Below are 9,469 nucleotides of genomic sequence, written 5' to 3'. Positions count from 1 at the left end.
TGTTCACAAGAAACACGTGTATCTAAATGTATCCACCAAAAATTAAGGTAGGACAGCTGCCATACCTTGCCCTAAGGGGAGCTTCGCGCCTGTATTGTCTTGCTTATTTAGCACGACTAGGCAAGGCCGGAGGCACCCAACGAAGGGTGGAACGTCTGGCGCAGCGTGGCGTGGATTTGGATGTGCATGCCATCTATATAAGGCGTCGACGAGGACGATTGACGTCGATGTGGCCAGGTGAATTGACCGGTTGCATGTGAGTTGCCACTGTGGCGGGGAAGGACGGAGGCGGAACTTCATTGTTGATGGTGCGCCGCTGCTCCTCCTCGGGGTGGTCCATTGACCGGAGGCGGCTGGGCATCATCGGTTGTAACAGCCCATCGCCGCCGTAGGCAAACTAGGTGGACGCTCGAAAGTCGACAGCAGCGGCCGCCGTCGCGGCCATGACGAATTGATGATACCTTAGGGCTTCCCAGTTCAGGACCATGGGGTTTTCAAATTAGGGACCTCTCATGTAGTACACCGCGCTTCCACTTCTTTTCCTTTTTAGCAAAGAGTGTATATTAATATCGCGAAGATTCCAATTACACCTAGCTTCTATAACAATGTATTGCCCTAGCGGCACTACAGAAGCACCTAGACAAAAAAAAAAGAAAAAATAATTATAAAAAGAACCTAAGAAAATACTTAAAGGAATATAAGGGGTATTTTAGGTCTCTCAAAACTTATCAAAATATTCTTTGGTACATGAACTACAAGATATAAATTTTCCTTCATCGAGTGTTAAAACGATCTACATCTGGCCATTGTCCCCATTGGAAGCGATTTATTTATGGCATAGCAGGACTTTTTCAGCCCTAGAAAAACCAACTTAATTGTTTTAACAAAATAATAGATAGAGGGAATTAAGATATAGAGGGAAAAGACCTTACAGAAGAAGACACCCGCCGCCTCTCGAAAACCCTAGCCCGCCTCCACTTCAGCCTCTTCCATAAATCGGTTCCCCCTCCTCTGGTCGGCTTCGCCGGCGTGGGGAGGAGTGGAGAATCCGATCTATGCGTGGAGTTTCCAATAAAAGTGTTTTCAATAGATTATGTTAGGGTTTTGGTAGTCGTCTTCTTGTTGGTTTCTCCTCAATGGAGATGGTATCGTCTGCAATAAGTGATCTTCAGTCTTTCGTTCGACGTCAATGATGGTGTTGAAAGATTATAATCCTCTAGGTACGAGCCTTCAGATCTCGCTTCGCCAGATCGATTTTGGATCTTTCTCGTAGTTGCCGCGAGGAGAATTATCCTCGTCCCAGCTGCGACGTCCTTGACAATGGTGATTCGTACACTCTGCTGTCTATCGACGTTGACAAGACTAGTCGGTTGTTATTCCCGGATATACCGGTGTTGGTAGTCTTGCCGATGTAAAATGACTTCTTTAATGGTTGCGCGCGTGCACGCAGCCTTATTATTGCAGCTGAAATTAAAATTGTAGGAGAACCTTCGTTGGTATTTACACGTCTATAGTTTGTTATCTATCTTTGGCTGCCTTCAGAAAACTACAAGAATTTTTCTTGGTAGAAGAAAGCGTTTGAAGACCTCGAAGATTGCTAATATCTTTTAGACTTTATTTTGTAATCGTTGGAGACAGCTCTTATTCTCTACCATGTACTATTTGTTACTATAAATATATGTGGTATTGATTGTCAAAAAAAAGATCAATAAAAATAGTATACTTTGGAAGCTGAGCTAACTTGAAGAAAAAAGTGGTAAAAATGATTAAAATATTAGAAATTAGTATGAATCAAATTTTTAGCTGAAAAGCATCAAAAAAAAAAAATTTTAATCGAATGTTTACCAGAAAATTTAGGAAAATTAGAAAACAAGTAAATTTCAAGTGAAAATAAGAAACCGTTAGTTCATTTTTAAACTAACAATATTCTAGAAAATCACTTTATATACAAAGTAAGAAATAGAAGAAACCTTGTCGTTTTTTTTTTGGAGCAAACGCCAGGAGCTCTGGCTATTCATTTAGAAAGAAAGGAAAATGATCCAGTTTATGAGGAAAACCGGATCGAAAACCATACATACTTAAGTACCTCCGACATGCGGACTACTCCCAAAGTCTAAAACAACAACACAACAAGATCGAACAACTTGTCGACGACAAAATGCTACATATGCGACAAAACGACACGAAGGTTGCATGAAGTGCATCCATCAAGTAATCTCAACCGCCTTGTTCTTGGCGCCGACCTTGTTGCCCTTGGCCTTTTTCACCTTCTCCACATTCTTCACAAGGGAGCCAAGCATCGTGATGGAACGAGGCGACAAAGGGGTCTTAAACTTGTTAATGAAGGCATCAAGGGCGTTGTCATCGAACTCAGCGTTCTCTTTCAAGATGCCCAAGACACGCGCAAGCAACTCCTGAGATGTAACATCCTTCCGCAATTGCTTCTGCTTCTCGATGCGACCACTCCGACGAGGCGTGGTGGCCACCTCCTTAGGAGCACGGGGACGCCTAGAGGGCGGCGAAGCAAGAATAGGCGGAGGCACTGGTCGAAAAACCGATGACAAGAAAGCATTGAGCTTGACAGCTGCGGGATCCCCGGGATCAACTTGGATGTCCTCCGCAGGCACGTTTTCTGGAACAACGACATAGGCAGCAGGGATCTCCTCCAAAGACTCACCCAAGGGTGGCATGATCGCCCGCTTTTTCGAAGCCAAGTTGGCCAAGAAATCGCAAAGCTTGGTGGAGTCGGCCACCTCAGGATCTTCAACAAAAGGCACCAAGGGAAATGCCAACACATCAACCACATCATCAGGTTCAAACGCAGACGCCTCAAGCCTGGAGTGCTCAACCGAAAGAGGGACAAAAGCTTCAACAAAAAACTCAGCCAAGCCAAAACCCTCAACGTCAACAGAGATTGGGCTCTGTGGACCCTCAGGGGAAGCAACCTTGTCATCAACCGCATCCGGCGGAAAAGGAGCAAGACCGGAGCAACCCTCAAGAGGCTGACGAAAGACGTCGAAGCCAAGAGGAGACGAGTCGCAGGGACGGCGGACAGGCGAGAAGGGGCCGTAGAACTCCAAGAGCTCAGCGTCCCCCAACCTAGCATCTGAAGCGTTGACAGGGGCACACCCAACACCACCTGTGGCAGCCTCTTCCACACGCTCCCAACTTCCGACAGCACGCGCTAACCAAAGTTTGATTGCAGAAGCCTCGTCCCGCAGAGGCCGAGTTACCTCCTCGATGCGGTCCGAAACAAGCTGGAGGAGCTCCATGCGTAGAGAAGCAAACTGGGCCTGCAGGTCGGATTCTCGATCGGCATCGACAGAGGCATCCCCACCAACTCCAGGAGGGGACGATGGCGGCATCGATGCACATGGCGGTGAATGGCGCGCAACCTCGGCCCAACTCCGAGCCTGGGCAGGGCGAGGAGAACCAGCCGAAGGGGAGCATCTTCGCGGGGTAGGAGAGCGGCCGACAGGAGAGCGACGACGGCAGTTGCGCTCCCGGTGACCCGGACGACGGCAGCGAATGCAGCGGAAGGGTTCCCGACAGGTACCGACATGGTGGCCACGCTCAAGGCAGCGGAAACACCGCCCGCGAGCCCACCTCTTGAAGGCGAGGCTCCGCTCCAGAGCTTCCCCCCACGGAGATGGCGACGGCAAGGCTCGGCCGGAGCGACGACCTGAACCCACTTGTTGCCAGCCCTCCTCTGCACACAGGGGCGCGACAGCGGCAGGGGACGAAGTCGCCGCAGGAGCAGGGGGGCTCGGGAGCAGGAGAGGAGCTGCCTCTGCTCGGAGGAGAAGACCGTCGGCCTGAACGGAGAAGGCGGGAGGGCACCTGGCGGCGGCGGCGGATGAAGAGGAGCATGGGGCGCGGCAGCCATGGCGCCAGGCTTCGAGGACGGGGGCCGTCGCGAGGCCCGGCCTGGCAGGGGGAGGTGAAGGCGGCCGAGCGACGAGGGCGGAGCGGCGGCCTTGCCGAGCCCGGCTGAAGAGGCGGGGGATCCCGGCCTGGGCTCCGGCAAGAAAGAGCATAGCTCCCCCAGCACCGGCAGCAGCAGCGCGGCCAGTAGGAGGGACGGAGAGGGAGCGGAGCGGGGAATGCCGATCTGATAGGCGCGGAGGCTGGGGAGGCTCACGGATGAAGATCAGGGCGGCGGCGGCGCGCACGCGCCCGTCGCCTCCATGGTCGCGAGCGGGCGAGCGGGTCTCCTTTTGACTTGATAAACCCTGTCATTTTCAGTCTTCAATCTTGTACGGGGCCTCCCGATGTCATGGTTGCTCAAAAGTCTTATATGTACTTGATCAAGAGATTGCCACTCGATCCATTCCCCTTTCGTCCATGTCCCCGGTCCATCCGTTTGTCCCTCCATAAACCCTACCTTTTCATGACATGTAATTTATAAGATAAAAACTGGCATTTCTTCTTCGACTAGGGTTGTAAGCGGATTCTGCGCCACTTATGGTTCATTTTATCTTTTTGTTTATTATAAAAGATGGACTAATTTTATACTAAAAATGACAAAATGATGTATAGAACTTTTGCACATCAGGGTCACCTCAAAGCATCATTTCACGCAATGACGTGTCCCTCTCTCCAGCCAATCACGAGCAGACAGGTCACGTCAGTGTCAGTGTGCATGAACACGGACGGCGATAGGCTGACCGGCTGACCAAGACCACGTAACCTAGTAGTAGTGGTAACCAATAATTCAGACGGGACTAAACAAACGGTATAATCAATCAGCTCTGGTTATCAGTCCCGAACCCCACTTGTGTGGAGAAAACAATAGGTTATTCAGTTGTACTACCACACCGGCATTGCGGCTAGTTAACGTTGTACTGCAAGCGGGAACGCAGGATCCAATCCATGGATAACAATAGAAAACCTACGATATCACATGCACAATTCCCAGATATTTTTGCTGTGTCTACCCCTTGAGAGACTCCAAGAGGCAGAGAAGCGGGTACGTACGTACAAGATGGGATCAAGGGGAGGAAGGCGCGGGCCCGGCAGGCTGGCAGATATATATGGCATGTGGTTGGCGTGTAAGACAGGTGGGCCGAGTCCTCGAGGCTGAATGTGTAAAACAAATGCAATGTTTGAATCGAGCAACGCCTGGCTATTACAAGTACTGAGATACTTCTGCCGATTCATATTACTTAATATTAATATAGAAGTATCTAGACACATTATAATTGTAGATACATTCATTTTAGCATCAAATAATATGTATCGGAGGGACTAATATTTTTCTCAAAAAAGCTGGAAGACTCAAAAAAGTTGAACTAGAAAATTTCTATCCCAAAATTGAGCTTCGATTCAACACCTAGAAGTACACAACGCACCTGCGTCGACATTGTCTGATCTTGCTGGAAGGCAAAATCATGTGTTCTCACCAGAAATACGCGCATACTTGTCACCGAAACCGGTACTACCAAAAAATGTGTAGCTACCCGCTGGCGACTTCTCCTTAAGAGGGTCCAAAGGCCAACCATGCTACCAAAGAAGACACGGGATGCCCTATTTCCGATGGCTACCTCACCTCCTACAATTTTCGTCGATTAGATAAATTTGTAGAGATGCTAGACAAAAGGTTGAACATATCCGACTACTATACGTACCCGGACCACATCATAGTCGTCGCGCAGATCCGAACTTTGCAATTAATGCAACCACATCATCGATCGCTGGGATTTTAGGGCGACCACCCCTACATGAAGGTATCGGCGAGCCTTCGTTCTGGCATCATTGTGGATGAGGGATATATGCCCCGAAGAAGCAAGACAACCACAAACCTGGGTCGTTAAACCACCAAAAACATGCACATCCTCACCTATCTCCACGCGATTGTTTCTAGTGCCGCCTTCTGATGCACCTACTCGAGACAAAATCTGCACCCTCTTCGCCATGACCTGGCTGAAATAGCATGGATCGGAAGAATATATAGGCACTCATGAGAGATCTAGGCCAACATGGTGGGCCTAAATTTTTGAACATTTTTCTCAAGAAATGTTTCATAAAGGTTAGATGTCTCATTTCCTTCTTATTTCATTGATATGTCAAAAGACAATTTTACAAAAGATCAATATCTTTGTGATATCTTCTGGATTCGAAAGAAGTTTACAAGCATGTTAAATATATACTCACAAAAAATCAAATTGTGTTACTCATACCAAATCAATTTCACAAACATTTCACTGATATTTCGTGTATTGTAATAATTGTTGAAATCTCTCAGTGATCTCATACCATGGGTGAGTGCCAATTCTTCTTCGCCACATAGCGGCTCCGTTAGAAAATCGGCCTTCCTAATCCTTCAAAGCAACAGGGCCATATCAACATTTTCATACGTAAGATTGTTTCAGTTCTAAGTGTAGACCAGTTGATAGACACATAACTTTTTTTTGTTGAGGGAGATAGACACAACACATAGTATAACATGTCGCTATTATTCACTCTACCGTACGTCGTAGATATCCCCTGAGAGAAGTGTAGAAGAGTGGCAAAGCATGGAGACAGACCAGACGCAACCCTGTAAAATATTAATATGCAGTTGCCCTAGTTGCCAAGGCGGCTCCATAGATACATGGTACGGCGCCTCTAACCATCTGGATCTGTGCATGCATGAATCATGTACTATATACATTTGCCTGTTTACCATGATTGATCCACTTGTGGCGAAATTAACTCGTGTGATCTTTGCAGGTACTAGATCAGGTGGTCTCTATTAAAAAATATAGAACCCTAATATTTCGTCGTTGTATTGCAATGACCCTCATGGGGTATATATAGAGGTACATGACTTGGAGGCTAAGATATCTAGCGACCTGGGATACAAGAAGATCCTAGTCTATCTCTAATTATACAAGTACTCTAACAGTCTCAATTCGCCAGAACACAGTAATGCTGCTTACAGAACTTGCTGGTGAGAGCCAAGAGGGAGGCATCTAAATCTATCTACAAAAATAATCTCCAATTAATTTCGTATGTCCTCTGTTTGTTCCGATCTGCCTACAGGACTGCCATAATCTCAGCTGGACCAACGGGGAAATTATTCACACACCTATAATTATCAGAGAGAGACTGGTCCAGCCAAGAACCAACCAAATGTGTCTAGGTTTTCTTGAGCTTTCAAGAGGCGTCGCACTCCCAGCAGCTAGCGTCTACCTTGGCCCAGCCACATCAAACGTGTCGCGCGCGTTTCCATGGCGCTTCCACGTACGGCCGTCCGGCCACCGCCCCACCCGCCGTCGATGTCGCCACGAAATCAATCAAATCAAATGAATTCCGAATAAGGGACGTTGATGGATAATATGGTAACCAATACAGCCTAGAGTTGGTTAACGACGAGGACCAAAAGAGGAAAGGCTCACCATGGATACATTTGCGCTGTACTTGCTCTAGCCAGGTCCTAGCTAGCTTCCCAAGCCATGGCGTACGTCGTCCTTTCGCTGAGATGGACGTGCAAACTGCCAACCACAAACTTCTTCACAAAATTAAATTCAATTTGATCATAAGTAAGGAAATAACTTAGTGCATATATAGTAGGCGATAAATTAAAATGTGCATGCAGACGGATGAAGGATCACATGATGAAACAAGCTACTGTAGTACCGTGTAGCTTTTAATTAACACCCGCAGATGTAAGTAAGTAGACAACAGTAGTAGGAGCTTCACGACCGATCACGCTTGGCACATTACTGTATTCTTCTGTAGCCTCCTCTTTAATTAGTTGGTTAGACAGTAGAATATAGTTTAAAAAATGGAAAAGGATTGGATCAAAAGCTACATGTAACCATCAGTGAGCAAACCCTGTAGTGGATAACAAAAGAAAAATGGAAAGACCTTTTTATATGCCTTTTTTTCTGCGGCTGGTAATCATGTGTGGACGTGTACTTCGAGACTCAGCAGACAAATACGTACTGTACAAGTAGGTCGATGCAATAATAGTTCTTCGACCTTTTCAAAGTTTGAGTAGGCAAGCACTGCACTAGAATGTACAAGTACAATCATGCCATATCAAAGTCAGAAAGAAGTGATTATTTTTGGGGAGAGCCAAGCCAAGGCCTGTCAACTCAGGTTCATCGTTTTGTGAAACCAATGCATACTGTTTTGCGAGAAGGGTTTAAGGTCAGGGCATCATTGTTTCGCATGAATTCTACAAGATCTCCCAACACTTGTGTTTGCATCCCCATGGATAGTGTTTTGTGATCAGACAAGATTCCGATGCCTTGTTTCTATTTGAATTTGAACGTTTGAGTCTCTTGTAAGGCTAGATTGTGCAGACTTAGTTTTCCCGGTGTTCCATGCGATTAATATTTCATTAGTGTATTAGCAATCTTTGGTTTAACACCGGCAAACCCGTAAAAATCCTCTGTTTTCCTCATTCATATGTTTCTCAATCTCACCATCCAAATAGGGCCCAAGAGTCTGCGTCGATATGCAAAAATACAAATCAAAATTGCTAGCCAAACGAGACAAGATGTTGAGAGATGGGGACACAACCTTATTTAACTCACATATATACATATGGCGTGTGTGTGAATACGTACTACTATTATATAATTTGCACGTTCCATTTGTGTGGTTAGCAGCAACAGAGGCCAGGATAGGCATGAATCTCTCTCCCCATCAAACCCAATCGATGGATTGATCGAGATGGGGAGCAAAAACAGTGACAAGAAGACCCAGAGCAGAGCTGGTCCAATCCATCCACGGAAAATGATAGGCATGGGGAAGGGATCCAATGGGATCACTCGCTGCGAGTGCTAGCTAGCTAGATGGGGATTGGATGGGAGAAAAATCCTAGTCCAGTCCAGCTGCTACATGGAAGTGGTAGACTGGTAGGTAGCTAGTAGGAGTACATGTCTGAGGAAGCCTGGTTTCGCTCGATCTGGTAACTTCCTCCTTCCCCGACCTCGTATTTGCCGTGCTTGCTTGGGGGGAAGGTGACTGGCTGCCGCCGGTGGACGTGTGCCAATAATTCAGCTGGGCCCCACCGTACTTGCTGTCCTCTTAATCATCGGCCTCCGGAGTACGTTTGTTTCCGATCCACAACGTGCCTTATTCCACGGCACCAAGAAAAATATCTACTACTCTTCGATCCCAGGCTTTCATGCTTTTTTTATTTCCCTGTTGGCTTTGTTTTTGCGAATGCACAGTGAAGACCGCACACACCCACATGCTCACTCTGCAGCTAAATGTTTCTACGCCTCTAGTTAGTACAGTTAATTGGAATGCTTTTTTTTTTTGATGAAACAATTGCAGCAAGTCTTTTTATTGCCAAAGATGGTTGGAAAAGAATCCAACCAGGCCTGAAAGTAATACTCTAGAGCTCAATGACAGATACAGTGTACTTACAGACTTGGAATCCAATTCAGTACCACCATGCTTGCCGTGGTTCGCTTCCGGCTAAATTGAATCGGCTTCACATCCAGAATCCTTTGCGCATCCCCACGAGCAT

This window comes from Lolium perenne, chromosome 1, assembly GCF_019359855.2.
Source record: "Lolium perenne isolate Kyuss_39 chromosome 1, Kyuss_2.0, whole genome shotgun sequence".
NCBI lineage: Eukaryota > Viridiplantae > Streptophyta > Magnoliopsida > Poales > Poaceae > Lolium > Lolium perenne.
The sequence above is the reverse complement of the archived record's forward strand: the minus strand, read 5'-3'. Positions refer to the sequence as shown.